Consider the following 17,144-nt stretch of genomic DNA (forward strand, 5'->3'; position numbering starts at 1 on the left):
TTGAAGGGTGTTGCGACACAGCATTCCGCACAAGGATACTAAAGGAACCGACATCCTTAGAGAACATTGTAACACTGGCGAGAGAGGAAGCAAGAGCAAAGATGCATGCGAAACAAATGGAGCGGCGTGTCGAGCAGGCACACCGCATAACAGACAACAGCTGCGCTGGCAACTGGAAGAAGGTACAGAATGACTAAACAACAAGGAAACAACAAGCGTCACAATGTTATAAATGTGGATTGGAATTTCAACACCGAGGTGCATGTCCAGCATTAGGTCAGACTGCAAGAAAAGGCAACCGAAGCAATCATTTCGCCATTATGTGCCAAGGGGTACAGTTCAGAAACGAAAGAGGGTGGCCAACAAGGCCACGAATGACCACAAGCAGGCATGTCAGGCACATTGAAACAACAACCAGAAGCTCATCGTTGGAGTCAGGAGGTGAAGAAGAAGAAGAAGAAGAAGAAAAGGTGGAGCGACTCTACCTCATGTCCACGAACGAAGATAAAACTGAAGAAAGCCTTAGCCTAGTAGACAAGAAGACAATCAAAAAGACAGAGTCTATGACTATAGACATAGGACCACATAGAGCCAGGTTCGTGCTTGACAGCGGTGCCGCATGCAACATAATGTGCGCATCGGAATACGAAAAGATGGAAATAAAACCAATGCTGCAACCATCAAGAGTAGAAGTGTTCAGGTGGGGCTCAAGAAGGCCAGTAACGAACCTAGGAAAATCGCGATGACATACAACATGTCAGAAAAAGGAAGCATCTTAAAAGAGTATCCAAGATTACTAAAAGGACTAGGGAAACTAAAAGGGCGACAAATCACGCTCCACATCGACGAAACAATAAAACCTGTAGCTCAACATCACCGGCGAGTACAGACACACCTGCAACCACAAGTTGAGGAAGAAATAGAGTCACTACTGAAGCAAGATATCATAGAGCTAGCAGATTGACCGACACCCTGGGTGTCACCCATAGTGGCTGTGCCGAAGAAGAACACATCGAAAATCAGGATCTGTGTCGACATGAGGATACCAAACACAGCCATTGAAAGAGAACGACACCATGGGCCTCACCTTGATGACATGATTAGCTGCCTAACAGGACCCAGAATATTCTCCAAGCTAAATCTGTGCAAAGCCAGCTATAGCTAGATCCGCAGTCAAGATATATAACGACATTCTCCACACACCTAGGCCTATTCCGGTACAAGCGTCTGAGCTTTGGGATATCGTCAGCAGCTGAGATATTTCAAGGGACAATCAGGCAAGTGATAAGACCAGTAAAAAACAGTCTGAACTATAGCGACGACATCCTGGTCTTTGGCAAGTCAGACGAGGAGTACGAAAAAGCGCTAAGAGAAGTATGCTCCCAACTAGAGGAGGCCGGACTCACACTAAATAAAGAGAAGTGTGAATTGGGACAAGATGAATTGGTGTTCTTTGGGCACATCTTTTCAAAAAAAGGAATGCGACCGGATCGCAGCAAGGTAGAAACTCTGGAAATAGCGAAACAACCAAGCGACGTGGCAGAAGTCAGGTCATTCCTTGGCCTCGCCAGCTACTGTGCAAGGTACATCAAGGACTTTGCAACAGTGAGTGCACCGCTGAGGGAGCTGACAAAGCAAGGACAGATTTTTGCATGGACACAAGAATGCAGCAAGCCCTATGAAGACATAAGGGAGTCTGTGACGGCTGTCGATCATCTGGCATATTTTGACCCACTGTTGTGCACTGAACTGACAGTAGACGCAAGCCCAGTAGGATTGGGTGCAATACTGGCCCAGCACAGACCAGGAAGGGACTCACCAAGATGTGTAGTGGCTTATGGAAGCAAAAGCCTATCGGACATTGAGAGAGCATACTCTCAACCAGAAAAAGAAAGTTTGGCAGTTGTGTGGGCATGCGAACATTATCACATGTTCATATATGGGAAGCCGTTCACGATAGTAACAGACCACCAAGCACTAATAACAATCTATGGGAATACAAACGCCAAGATACCACCCAGGATAGAAAGATGGGGAATAAGGCTGATGGACTACAACTTCAAAATAATACATAAGCCTGGAAAAGAACACAACCTAGCTGACTATATGTCCCAGCATCCTCTGCCACACAAGGCTGAGACCACGACAATGGCGAAGGAATATCTGAACTTCATCCTGAGACACAACACGCCCACTTCCATAACAAAGTCAGAGCTGGAACAAGAAACAAAACGAGACCCCACCATGCAAGCAATTCAGAAAGTGATCAGACAACAAAGGTGGAGACATATAAACAACAATAGCACTCTGGATCACGGAGTAATAAAGGAGGAATTGCTAGCATTCAAAAAAATTAACAAAGAACTATCTGAGACTGAAAATGGCATCCTGATGAGAAGAACAAGGATAGTGATGCCCCGAAAGCTGAGGAAACGAACAATAGAGCTGGCACATGAGTTACATCGAGGAATAGTGACAACCAAGAAAATGCTGAGAGAAAAAGTGTGGTTCCCGGGACTGGCTAGCATGGTCGAAGAAGCTGTCATGCGTTGCCACATCTGCCAGGTGACGGGACCCCCACCAAAGCCAGAGCCGCTGCACATGTCTTAACTACCAAAGGCAGTGTGGACAGAATTGGCGGCCGACTTCTATGGACCACTAGAGACAGGAAGATACCTACTGGTCATCATAGATGAATTTTCACGCTTTCCAATAGTGAGGCAAGTGGCATCCACGCCCGCAAACGCCACTCTACCGATAATGAATGTGATATTCGCTGCATGGGGCTCGCCCCAAATACTCAAAACTGATAATGGTCCGCCATTCTCGGGAGAAGAATTCCGATGGTTCATGGAATACCTCGGGATCAGGCACCGGAAGATAACACCACTCTGGCCTCAAGCGAATGGAATGGCGGAGCGGTTCATGGGGACCATAAAGAAGGTAGTTCAAAGAGCTAAGTTGACACAAATATCAACAGGACAGGCACTATGCCAGGTACTGAGGGACTACAGGAATACCCCTCACAGCTCCACGGGCCGATGCCCGGCTGAACTAGTTCTAGGTCGCTCGAGCAAGACCAGACTGCCACAAGTAGAAGCAAAAGTGAGTGCAGACCGAAGCGACATAGCTGTCAAAGATGGAGAGGCGAAGGAAAGGATGAAAGCATATGCTGATCGCCGGAGGCATGCCTCTGATCCAAAAATAAAAGAAGGAGACACCGTAGTGGTGCGGCAAAGGCAGCAAGGAAAGTCTGACAGCACATTCTCCAAAGAACCACTGACTGTGACTGAAGTGAAAGGACCAATGATGACAGCGGCGCCAGGTCGATACAGAATAACAAGAAACAGCTCACACTTTAAGGAGCTGAAGACAGAAAGGGAAGAAGGGCCAACAGAAGCTACAACAGCAGTGAAGGAGGAAATTGATGAACAACGAAACAAAAATGAAACAAGACCAAGAAGAACATGCAAGAAACCGCAGAGACTAATTGAAGAGATGTAGAGTGACCAGATCTCTTTCTCTCTCTCTCTCTCTCTCTCTCTCTCCTTCTCTTTTTCTCTTTTCTCTCCCTCCCCACATCTTTCTCTCTATCTCTCTCTAACTACCCATCTCTAACTATCGCATTCAGCACTCACCAGTGGCGGTCACAGGACGCGCCATGAAAGCATTTTGTTTGTAACAAAGGGGGAGATGTCGTGACCCGACAATGGGGCACTAGGCCCCACAGGGTCAAGTGACTCGGGGAGCCGGACACCGGACACCACATCCGGTCAATGGGGAGTAGGGCAGAAAGCCAGGAGCGGCGAACGAGTATGGACATGTGGATGCGAGGCTACAAAAGGATACAATAAAGGCATCTGTGCACTATACCTGATTAGCGTGTCTTTCCTTGGCGGGACTTCTGTGGATATTACACCTAGCTCCTTAAACAAAAGCTTTATTCTAATTAACAAGGACGGGTTTCTCCACCTGCAACAGAAAGGTGAGAAAAGAAACCAACATGCACATGAAATTCAAACATGACCCCCGTGAATAAAGAGCACCAGGGAGACTACATTTCAGGCTACAGAAATCGGACAACATAAAAAAATAGCACGTAGGCCTCACAAGTTTACATATGAATGATCTCATTTACTGAGCACTTCTAAATTGTCAGGTTACATGAACACATCAGACAGGGCTTTAAGTGGGATGAAAAAACTGGGGGGGTCTCTCAAAGGGGCGTGGCCAATGTAATTAAGAGCATGACTTAAAAACACAAGCTATAATCTGGGCTTAGCATAGTGTGCCGCCCAACTTGTATTTTGCTGTTTCTGTCATTGCATCCAGATATATTATACAACAAGTAACATCATACCTACAAGAAGTCAGGACTATTGGCTTTGTCAATGGTTGTTCGTTGCATAAGATAAATAGGCAGGAACTCTGTCTTGTTGTATTTAATATTGAAAAACCTTCCACTTAAGGCCCTGGTGACACCACAACAATGTTGCTGCTCCTGAGTTTAAAAAAAGAAAAGGGAAATCTAGAGGGAAAATGACTCTCTTTAAAGGATTTCCCTTCCCCTACAACGCTCACTGGGCATGCTGTAACTTCTCCACTAGTGTGAGCACGCGCACATCGATGTGCCTGCTATCACTGCAGTCCGATAAAACGGACCGCCTGTGCCAGGACACAAAACAGAGCCCGATAGAGACCATTTTCCAGGCCCCCTTTAAAAAGCTGACGGTGCTCAGACCCGGTGGGACCCGGCCCACTTATGTCCCTGACATCAGATGTGTGAGTATGCGCAAGCAGTTAGCACAAATCTACACGTTAATGTTTTCAGCTAAACATGCATGTATTGCAACACTAATTTCTCCACGTATATATGAAAAATATACCTAGCACATCACGTTTCACATTATTACAGTACACATTCTACTGTCACTGGTTAACATGACAAAGAAATAAATGTAGGTCCTAACTAATCATGATTATAATGCTCCCCTACAATGAAAGAGCACTGTTGCGTTCCATAAGCCATAACCAGCAGACTGGACTACGGGGACGTCCTCTACGCCAGAATAAACAAATCCCTACTCCTCAAACTCCAGACCATCGAGAACGTTGCAGCTAGACTCGTCCTCGGCATCCGACAACAACACATCACCCAGTACCTACGAGAAATCCAATGGCTCCCTGTAGAAAAGAGAGTGGTCTTCAAACTTCTCACCCACGCCTACAAATCCCTCCACAACATCGGACCCCAAGACCTCAACGAAAGAATCTCTTTCTATACACCCAAGTGAAGCCTCCATTCAGTCGATCTTGCCCCGTCCGAAATCCCATGAATCTGCATAGCCAGAGCGTGGCCTCCTTCTCCTACATTGCAGCCAAGATCAGGAGTGAACTCTCCCTCAGCATCAGACACACTCCCACACTGCAAGCTTTCAGGAAGAGCCTCAAGACCTAGCTCTTCTGATTAGACAAAGCTGCCCGAAGGGGCGTGGCTTGGATGGCAAGGAGGCAGCAGACCTAAGTCCGGAGCTCCCGACCCCCAAGTCGAACCAACGGCGAGCAACGAAGGAGGAAACTCACCAAAGGAGGTGAAAGCGGCTGAGGAGGTGTATGAAGCCAAGGGGCACCTAATCGATCACCCGACAGACCCTAAGAGGATATAACAGAGGAGTTAGCGGCAAAAACGGGCGGTGGAGTGGCAGAGAAGCGCACCCCAAGATGGTGGCGTGAGTGAGGAGGCTGGGGGGAGACGCAAAGCAGTAGGCGTCCACCAGCGAGGCACCCCAGGCGCCCCCAGGCTCCACCAAACACCCAGATGGCCACAGAAGAAGGAGCGGGTGGCGCTAAGGCATCACACGAGAGGTGTGCAGTGTGTGAACTCGGCGGAAGCACGAGAACCGGAACCAGAGCTGAACAAGCAAAGAGCGGCCATCTTAAACCCCGACCGAACACATGCGGGGAGTCTAGCGGGAGGCAAGCGGGAAGGCATTGCGATCCTGAAGTGGCACCAGGGGAAAGTTTAGCCGAGGACTGTGCAACCAAAACAACAAAAATACGGCGGTACAGAGATACCAGAGAGCGGAAGAGCAAGACACATCTTGGTACAGTCACGGGAGCAGCTCACAACCGCAAGTAAGCGCGCAGCAACAAAAGCGCAACCGGCAGTATAACAGACAATTGGTAGCACTGGCGCGAACTGCGGGGGGTCAACGGAGCTACCCACTCGCAGCGAATACCCTATCAGCGCCAGCAGCCATCTTACTACAGGCAGAGGTGCCGAAAGCGACCATTTGGAAGCAGGCAAGCAACCGAGTTCGAACACGGAGACGCATAATAAATAGATCAGCCCCGATAAAGCGAAGCCAGGACAAAGGCCCCATTTCCCTACACCAAGTAAGTGCGCAGCGGTAAAGCGCAGCTGATAGCATAACAAACAGCAAAAAGCGGCACCGGCGGCCATCTTGGTGTAGGCAAGGCGGCGGAAGTGGCCAGGAGAGCGGCACCAAAGCAGCGAGGAGAAGCTAGTACCGAGGAGTCATGGCCAGCTGTAGCAAGAGACCCAGGCTCAGAAGCCCCCAGACCAGTGAGGGGAAAGCGAGCAAGCGACCTCCGGGTAGCGAGCCACGACACAAGCTGGCGGCCATCTTAGTGCAGCAGCCATCTTAGTGCAGGCAACGGTAGCAGAGAGCCCAACACTGTACTGGCAACCTAACGACACAGCCCAGCTGCTCGAAACCAAGCAGCGGAACAGGCAAAAAGAAACAAGCGAGAGAGCGACGGATGCTTCGGTCACGAAGGGGGACGCAACACCAGAGATATAAAGGAGCCGCAAGCCGACGCAACGGGGCAAACTACATAAAAAGGCACGCCAAGGGTCAAGGAGCGACAACACAGGCCTACGCCAGGGTAGATCAGACGCAGTGGACGCAGTAGACTGGCGGGGGCGAAGACCAGGACTCGGACCATCAAGTGGCCGTGCAGATTTAGGGAGGAGGCTTCTCCACCACCGAGAAGCAACATCACTAAAGCAACTAAAGACCCATGGGTGGAGCCAACCAAACAGCAACAAAGGGAAGGCAGACTCCTGACCCACCAAATCAGAAGGGGCTTCGAAACCATGGCAGGGAAGGACGAGAAGATCTGGAACGACCCGAAGAAGAGCAGGAACGAATACCCAGACTCCCCGGGCAAAAGCAAAAATGGCCAAAGCGGTGAAACGATAATGCTCGACACACTCCTGAAGAAAATTACAGAAGGCAACGACCTAACTAAAGCCACGAAGAAAACGGTGGACAATATTCAAATGGAGCTGATTGCCATAAGGGCAGAGCAAAGCAGGGCAAATGGAAGGATAGAAGAAGCGGAGAAAAGAGTGCGCGACCTCGAAGACCGCACAGGGATAATGCACAAAGACCTGGGCATAGCAATTAGAAGGACTACAGCCTTGCAAAGACTAATGGAGGAACAAGAGAGACAAAAGCCGGAAAGGGAATGTCAGACTACTGGGAGTCCCTGAAGGAGAGGAAGATACCCCGGGAGCATGCGCTCTCATGCTAGAGAGCATAATACCCCCAACTCACGGGCCTCAAATTCGACAGACCCTTTGAGATCGAGAAAGCATACCGCATCCCAGCTAGGAAGCCCACGAACAGCAACACCCCTAGAACAATAATCTGCAAACCTCTACGCGCAAACCAAACAGATGCAATCTTCGCAGTGGCAAGGAAGGGCCTGCCGGTACTAATCAACGGCCAGAAAATAACAATTACACAAGACTACTCCAAACACACGGTGGAGGTAAGAAAGGGGATTTTAGCCCTACGTGATCAAATGCGCAGGAACAATATCACTTTCACCTTCGCTGGCCCCTCCAAGATGAAAATAACAGACAGAAATGGCAGCAGACTCTTTGAGGACCCTAACGATCTAAGGAGATACCTGAACGGTCCAGACCCAGAGGAGATGGACCAACAAAGCCCAGGGGCGAAACGAAGAGCGTCATCGGACGCTGCGGAAGGAGGGGGGGGGGAGTAGGCAAGCGGTATATGGAACCAACCCCAATGACAAACAAGACCATTGCACAACAAGAAAGAACCACCACCAACTACTCACACCAACCACACCCACCTCAAAGGGGGTAAGACAATCACACCACCCGAGGAGTGTCCAGCACAAAAGGCACAAAATGCACAAAAGCAACCACATCTACCTCAAGCAATGCACTGTGTGTGCAGTACACATTGACAACCGTATCTACCTCAAGGAACAAATGAGTACCTAAACAGCACAAGAGTGCGAACTATAACCAACCCTGACAGCGAGCAGTAGAGGGGGGAACATCAGCGACGGAAAGTAACAAGCAGCCATATCCTTTATCTATACCGAACAACTGACATTGAACTAAGCGAGGCCACCCACTATGCAAGGCACAAGGGACAACTCTTCCACACCTTCCCAACAGACAGAGACTTGGGGAGGAGAGAGCGGGATGACCCTTTCTGTCACACGCTCACAGTTCAAAAGGCGGAGGGTGGGATGGAGGGAGGGAGGGGGGAGGACGAAGGGGAGGGGGTGAAATGGGGAACTATGGGCGAACAGTACAGTACGTAAACTTGCATTTCTTTTCTTGTATACTTTCCCCCCACCTATAACACCACTTCCTAGGCCCCACACTTGGGGGGGCAACTCGGGGAGACAATCAGAGACCAACATCGACATCAGCCAGACACCGAATCAAACCACTGATGCTCAGCGAAACCTCAAAGCCACCATGAGCACGACAACACAAGCCAAACTAGCCACAAGCCTCAAAGTAATGTCCATGAATGTCAAGGGCCTCAACCACCCAATCAAACGAAGGAAGGTGCTAGATCACTTAGCCAAGCTAAAAGGGGACATCTATGTACTTCAGGAAATTAAACTTACAGAAGAAGAAGCCAAACATCTGAAGGCACGATGGATAGAGGAGGTAATCTGCTCACCAGCCAAACAAAAGAAACGCGGGGTCATTACCATAGTGAGTAAGAAAGCCAACCTGATCCTAAACACAACACACACAGACGAGGAAGGAAGAATACTACTAACCAGCCTAGCAAGAGGAGATGAACAGATACACGTAGCCAACATATACGGTCCGAACTCAGAAGACAAACAGTTCTGGCAAGAAGTAGGCACGATGCTGTCCGCAGTTCCCCAAGAAGACCTTCTCTTAGTTGCAGGAGATATGAACCAAGTACTAGATCAGGCGACAGACAGACACCCACACAGAACAAGCCACGACTCCCACAACACCAACACCCTAAAGGACCTGTGCTCCAAACTCCACCTGGCGGACCCGTGGAGACTACAGAACCTGAGTGCCCGAGAATACACCTTCTACTCACACCCACATAACTCCTAAAGTAGGATAGACTATATATTGATGTCCAGCACACACACACACACACCTGATTGACCACACAGAAATAGCACCAATCACCATTTCAGACCACGCACACATCACACTTTGGCTTAGTGGCAGGCACAATGAGAAGCCAACAAGCAGATGGAGATTAAATAGCAACATCCTACAAAACAAGGACAACGTGAAGGAAATTGAGGGCGCCATACGTGAATACTTGGAACATTACGACAACGGGGAGGTGGAAAAAAGCACTATTTGGGATGCCCTGAAAGCAACGCTAAGAGGAAAACTGATTAACATCAAAGCAAGAATGAACCGGGGGAGAAACAAGAGAATCAAGGAACTTGAAGATGAAATCACTCAGCTGGAGAGAGGGCACTGCGCAAACATAACAGACAAGAACACCCTGACAACCCTAACAAAAAAGAAATACGAGCTCAACAAGATCCTAAGCGAGAGGGCCGGTACGTGGATAAATAAATTTGATTCCATCAATCTGTGCGCTGCAAACAAGGCTGGGAAACAACTGGCATCGTACTTGAAAGTGAAGCAGAGGCAGCACGCAATCGCAGCCATAACGGACAAAACAAACAAGTCACAAACGACGAACAAAGGCATCCTTGAGGTCTTCAGACACTTCTACCAAGAACTATACAGAGAGGACAAGAATCTAAACGCCGATGGCGGCGCTGCCCTGCTCAGCAAAACGAACGTGCCGACGCTAACGGTGGGTCAAAGGGAATCGCTCGAGGAGGACATAGCAGACGCGGAAATTGAAGCAGCTATCAACCAACTCAAACCAAACAAAGCGCCAGGGCCAGATGGATACACGGCAACATTCTACAAGACATTCCTTGAACAACTCAAACCAACCTTGGCAGAAACATACACGCACTGCATACAAAGAGGCAAAATGACAGAATCCATGGCCGAGGCCAACATCATTGTGATCCCCAAAGAAGGGAAGGACCCACAATTCCCGCAAAACTACAGACCCATATTGCTCATTAATGTAGACTGCAAGATCTACGCGAAGATCCTAGCCAACAGACTAAACAGGGTCCTACCAATCCTCGTCCACAACTCACAGGTAGGCTACATCAAGAACAGGCTATCGCAAGATAACACACAACTACTATGCCATCTCATCAACCACACAACACACAGCGAAGACCAGGCAGTGATGATAGCACTGGATGCAGAGATAGCATTCAACAGAGTCTCCTGGCCATTCCTGAGCAACTGCATGGACAAGTTCGGACTAGGCGCCAAATATAGAACAATGGTGATGGCCCTGTACAACAAACCAAGAGCGAAAGTGGTGGTATACGGGGGCACATCGGAAACACTAATGCTGGAAAGAGGCACGAGGCAAGGATGCCCCCTCTCTCCGGGACTCTTTCTACTTGCGTTAGAACCACTACTAGCCAGAATAAGAGACAACAACGAGATAACAGGCATCATAATCAAAGACAAAACTGTAAAACTCGCAGCTTATGCAGATGACATCCTCATCAGAACCACCGCACCAACAACATCAATCACAGCCCTAATGGACACAATAGGAGAGTACGCAGCAGCCTCAGGGTACAAACTCAACAAGGACAAATCGGAGTGCAAGCCAATGAACATACACACCACAAAAGAGGTACTAGGGAACTCAGGTCTGGCTTGGCAAACAAAACCCCTCAAATACCTAGGCCTACTGTTCGGGAGAGATCTAAAGTCGACCCTAGAACATAATGAAGAAGCAGCCCTGAAAAGGATAAAGGAAAGACTGGACCGGTGGTCACCCAAATACATAAGCTGGTGGGGCAGGACTGAAACAATCAAGATGATTGTCACGCCAGCCATCAACTACACACTCAGCATGCTACCCCTGGCAATGACAGAGACATTCCACAAGAGACTAGACAAACTCATAAACAGCTTCATCTGGAGAGACAAGAGGCCAAGAATCAATCTACAAAAGCTGAGACTAACAAAAAACCTGGGAGGCCTCAACATAATGAACTTCAAAAATGTTCAGACTGCGTGTTTAGCGAAACAAGGTATCTTTTGGCTCTCCAATACCCAAGGCTACGAACCAGAATGGCTGGAAGTAGAAAGGAACATCCTGGGGGGAATAAACCCCATAGCGCTACTCACGGCAAACAAACACCCCCACAGACTCAACCCAATCCTCAGACACACCAAAGAGGCACTAATGAAAATAGACAAACAGATGGGACTGAGAGTGAGAGGAACAACCAGGGAATCAATTTGGTTTAACACGAGGATAACATACCAAGGGAAGACACTGAACAACGGAACATGGATGGAGAAAGGAATCACCCTACCAAACCAACCAGAAACAAAACACTCACCAATAACATTCCAGACTCTGAAACAACTCCACGCGCTCCCAGAAAGCGATCTATACACATTCCTGAAGATCAAAACCACCATAACGAAAGCAAACTTAAGTAAGAACGAACCGACGATCATCAAATACATGCAAAGCTGTTTGTATTGCTGCTCGAGACTTGGATCCTCTGTTTTGCACCCTTGTCCTGCCTTGTTCCGATCTCATGTACACTTCAGCCTAACTGCTCGCTGTATTCTCCTTTACTGTGTGCTAAAGTAATGATCAGGAGAGGACAGGTGTGAGAAGGACTCGCCTCGGCGGATTGCTAACTAATGTGTGGAGATGAGGACTGCTCGCAGCTGTAACTGTATGACCAATAACTCTTCATGTTCCTGATGTTTGAGTTTGTGTTGATTTCATCTCGATGTGGATCCTAATTGTGTTAAGGCGGGGGGTGGGAGCTGAAGGTTCGATTGCATATCTCCTCTCCCACTGGTTTTTTCTTCCCCCTTTTTTCCTCTTTTTGTCTGTAGTGTTCTTTCCTTACTTTCTGATTCTTTTGTAATTAAAGCCACGAAGAAAACGGTGGACAATATTCAAATGGAGCTGATTGCCATAAGGGCAGAGCAAAGCAGGGCAAATGGAAGGATAGAAGAAGCGGAGAAAAGAGTGCGCGACCTCGAAGACCGCACAGGGATAATGCACAAAGACCTGGGCATAGCAATTAGAAGGACTACAGCCTTGCAAAGACTAATGGAGGAACAAGAGAGACAAAAGCCGGAAAGGGAATGTCAGACTACTGGGAGTCCCTGAAGGAGAGGAAGATACCCCGGGAGCATGCGCTCTCATGCTAGAGAGCATAATACCCCAACTCACGGGCCTCAAATTCGACAGACCCTTTGAGATCGAGAAAGCATACCGCATCCCAGCTAGGAAGCCCATGAACAGCAACACCCCTAGAACAATAATCTGCAAACCTCTACGCGCAAACCAAACAGATGCAATCTTCGCAGTGGCAAGGAAGGGCCTGCCGGTACTAATCAACGGCCAGAAAATAACAATTACACAAGACTACTCCAAACACACGGGGGAGGTAAGAAAGGGGATTTTAGCCCTACGTGATCAAATGCGCAGGAACAATATCACTTTCACCTTCGCTGGCCCCTCCAAGATGAAAATAACAGACAGAAATGGCAGCAGACTCATTGAGGACCCTAACGATCTAAGGAGATACCTGAACGGTCCAGACCCAGAGGAGATGGACCAACAAAGCCCAGGGGCGAAACGAAGAGCGTCATCGGATGCTGCGGAAGGAGGGGGAGGGGAGTAGGCAAGCGGTATATGGAACCAACCCCAATGACAAACAAGACCATTGCACAACAAGAAAGAACCACCACCAACTACTCACACCAACCACACCCACCTCAAAGGGGGTAAGACAATCACACCACCCCGAGGAAAGTCCAGCACAAAAGGCACAAAATGCACAAAAGCAACCACATCTACCTTAAGCAATGCACTGTGTGTGCAGTACACATTGACAACCGTATCTACCTCAAGGAACGAATGAGTACCTAAACAGCACAAGAGTGCAAACTATAACCAACCCTGACAGCGAGCAGTAGAGGGGGGAACATCAGCGACGGAAAGTAACAAGCAGCCATATCCTTTATCTATACCGAACAACTGACATTGAACTAAGCGAGGCCACCCACTATGCAAGGCACAAGGGACAACTCTTCCACACCTTCCCAACAGACAGAGACTTGGGGAGGAGAGAGCGGGATGACCCTTTCTGTCACACGCTCACAGTTCAAAAGGCGGAGGGTGGGATGGAGGGAGGGAGGGGGGAGGACGAAGGGGAGGGGGGGAAATGGGGAACTATGGGCGAACAGTACAGTACGTAAACTTGCATCTCTTTTCTTGTATACTTTCCCCCCACCTATAACACCACTTCCTAGGCCTCACATTTGGGGGGGGCAACTCGAGGAGACAATCAGAGACCAACATCGACATCAGCCAGACACCGAATCAAACCACTGATGCTCAGCAAAACCTCAAAGCCACCATGAGCACGACAACGCAAGCCAAACTAGCCACAAGCCTCAAAGTAATGTCCATGAATGTCAAGAGCCTCAACCACCCAATCAAACGAAGGAAGGTGCTAGATCACTTAGCCAAGCTAAAAGGGGACATCTATGTACTTCAGGAAATTAAACTTACAGAAGAAGAAGCCAAACATCTGAAGGCACGATGGATAGAGGAGGTAATCTGCTCACCAGCCAAACAAAAGAAACGCGGGGTCATTACCATAGTGAGTAAGAAAGCCAACCTGATCCTAAACACAACACACACAGACGAGGAAGGAAGAATACTACTAACCAGCCTAGCAAGAGGAGATGAACAGATACACGTAGCCAACATATACGGTCCGAACTCAGAAGACAAACAGTTCTGGCAAGAAGTAGGCACGATGCTGTCCGCAGTTCCCCAAGAAGACCTTCTCTTAGTTGCAGGAGATATGAACCAAGTACTATATCAGGCGACAGACAGACACCCACACAGAACAAGCCACGACTCCCACAACACCAACACCCTAAAGGACCTGTGCTCCAAACTCCACCTGGCGGACCCGTGGAGACTACAGAACCTGAGTGCCCGAGAATACACCTTCTACTCACACCCACATAACTCCTAAAGTAGGATAGACTATATATTGATGTCCAGCACACACACACACACACACCTGATTGACCACACAGAAATAGCACCAATCACCATTTCAGACCACGCACACATCACACTTTGGCTTAGTGGCAGGCACAATGAGAAGCCAACAAGCAGATGGAGATTAAATAGCGACATCCTACAAAACAAGGACAACGTGAAGGAAATTGAGGGCGCCATACGTGAATACTTGGAACATAACGACAACGGGGAGGTGGAAAAAAGCACTATTTGGGATGCCCTGAAAGCAACGCTAAGAGGAAAACTGATTAACATCAAAGCAAGAATGAACCGGGGGAGAAACAAGAGAATCAAGGAACTTGAAGATGAAATCACTCAGCTGGAGAGAGGGCACTGCGCAAACATAACAGACAAGAACACCCTGACAACCCTAACAAAAAAGAAATACGAGCTCAACAAGATCCTAAGCGAGAGGGCCGGTACGTGGATAAATAAATTTGATTCCATCAATCTGTGCGCTGCAAACAAGGCTGGGAAACAACTGGCATCGTACCTGAAAGCGAAGCAGAGGCAGCACACAATCGCAGCCATAACGGACAAAACAAACAAGTCACAAACGACGAACAAAGGCATCCTTGAGGTCTTCAGACACTTCTACCAAGAACTATACAGAGAGGACAAGAATCTAAACGCCGATGGCGGCGCTGCCCTGCTCAGCAAAACGAACGTGCCGACGCTAACGGTGGGTCAAAGGGAATCGCTCGAGGAGGACATAGCAGACGCGGAAATTGAAGCAGCTATCAACCAACTCAAACCAAACAAAGCGCCAGGGCCAGATGGATACACGGCAACATTCTACAAGACATTCCTTGAACAACTCAAACCAACCTTGGCAGAAACATACACGCACTGCATACAAAGAGGCAAAATGACAGAATCCATGGCCGAGGCCAACATCATTGTGATCCCCAAAGAAGGGAAGGACCCACAATTCCCGCAAAACTACAGACCCATATCGCTCATTAATGTAGACTGCAAGATCTACGCGAAGATCCTAGCCAACAGACTAAACAGGGTCCTACCAATCCTCATCCACAACTCACAGGTAGGCTACATCAAGAACAGGCTATCGCAAGATAACACACGACTACTATGCCATCTCATCAACCACACAACACACAGCGAAGACCAGGCAGTGATGATAGCACTGGATGCAGAGAAAGCATTCAACAGAGTCTCCTGGCCATTCCTGAGCAACTGCATGGACAAGTTCGGACTAGGCGCCAAATATAGAACAATGGTGAAGGCCCTGTACAACAAACCAAGAGCGAAAGTGGTGGTATACGGGGGCACATCGGAAACACTAATGCTGGAAAGAGGCACGAGGCAAGGATGCCCCCTCTCTCCGGAACTCTTTCTACTTGTGTTAGAACCACTACTAGCCAGAATAAGAGACAACAACGAGATAACAGGCATCATAATCAAAGACAAAACTGTAAAACTCGCAGCTTATGCAGATGACATCCTCATCAGAACCACCGCACCAACAACATCAATCACAGCCCTAATGGACACAATAGGAGAGTACGCAGCAGCCTCAGGGTACAAACTCAACAAGGACAAATCGGAGTGAAAGCCAATGAACATACACACCACAAAAGAGGTACTAGGGAACTCAGGTCTGGCTTGGCAAACAAAACCCCTCAAATACCTAGGCCTACTGTTCAGGAGAGATCTAAAGTCGACCCTGGAACATAATGAAGAAGCAGCCCTGAAAAGGATAAAGGAAAGACTGGACCGGTGGTCACCCAAATACATAAGCTGGTGGGGCAGGACTGAAACAATCAAGATGATTGTCACGCCAGCCATCAACTACACACTCAGCATGCTACCCCTGGCAATGACAGAGACATTCCACAAGAGACTAGACAAACTCATAAACAGCTTCATCTGGAGAGACAAGAGGCCAAGAATCAATCTACAAAAGCTGAGACTAACAACAAACCTGGGAGGCCTCAACATAATGAACTTCAAAAATGTTCAAACTGCGTGTTTAGCGAAACAAGGTATCTTTTGGCTCTCCAATACCCAAGGCTACGAACCAGAATGGCTGGAAGTAGAAAGGAACATCCTGGGGGGAATAAACCCCATAGCGCTACTCACGGCAAACAAACACCCCCACAGACTCAACCCAATCCTCAGACACACCAAAGAGGCACTAATGAAAATAGACAAACAGATGGGACTGAGAGTGAGAGGAACAACCAGGGAATCAATTTGGTTTAACACGAGGATAACATACCAAGGGAAGACACTGAACAACGGAACATGGATGGAGAAGGGAATCACCCTACCAAACCAACTAGAAACAAAACACTCACCAATAACATTCCAGACTCTGAAACAACTCCACGCGCTCCCAGAAAGCGAGCTATACACATTCCTGAAGATCAAAACCGCCATAACGAAAGCAAACTTAAGTAAGAACGAACCGACGATCATCAAATACATGCAAAGCTGTTTGTATTGCTGCTCGAGACTTGGATCCTCTGTTTTGCACCCTTGTCCTGCCTTGTTCCGATCTCATGTACACTTCAGCCTAACTGCTCGCTGTATTCTCCTTTACTGTGTGCTAAAGTAATGAGCAGGAGAGGACAGGTGTGAGAAGGACTCGCCTCGGCGGATTGCTAACTAATGTGTGGA

This window comes from Lissotriton vulgaris, chromosome 8 (genome assembly GCF_964263255.1).
Source record: "Lissotriton vulgaris chromosome 8, aLisVul1.2, whole genome shotgun sequence".
Classification (NCBI taxonomy): Eukaryota; Metazoa; Chordata; class Amphibia; order Caudata; family Salamandridae; genus Lissotriton; species Lissotriton vulgaris.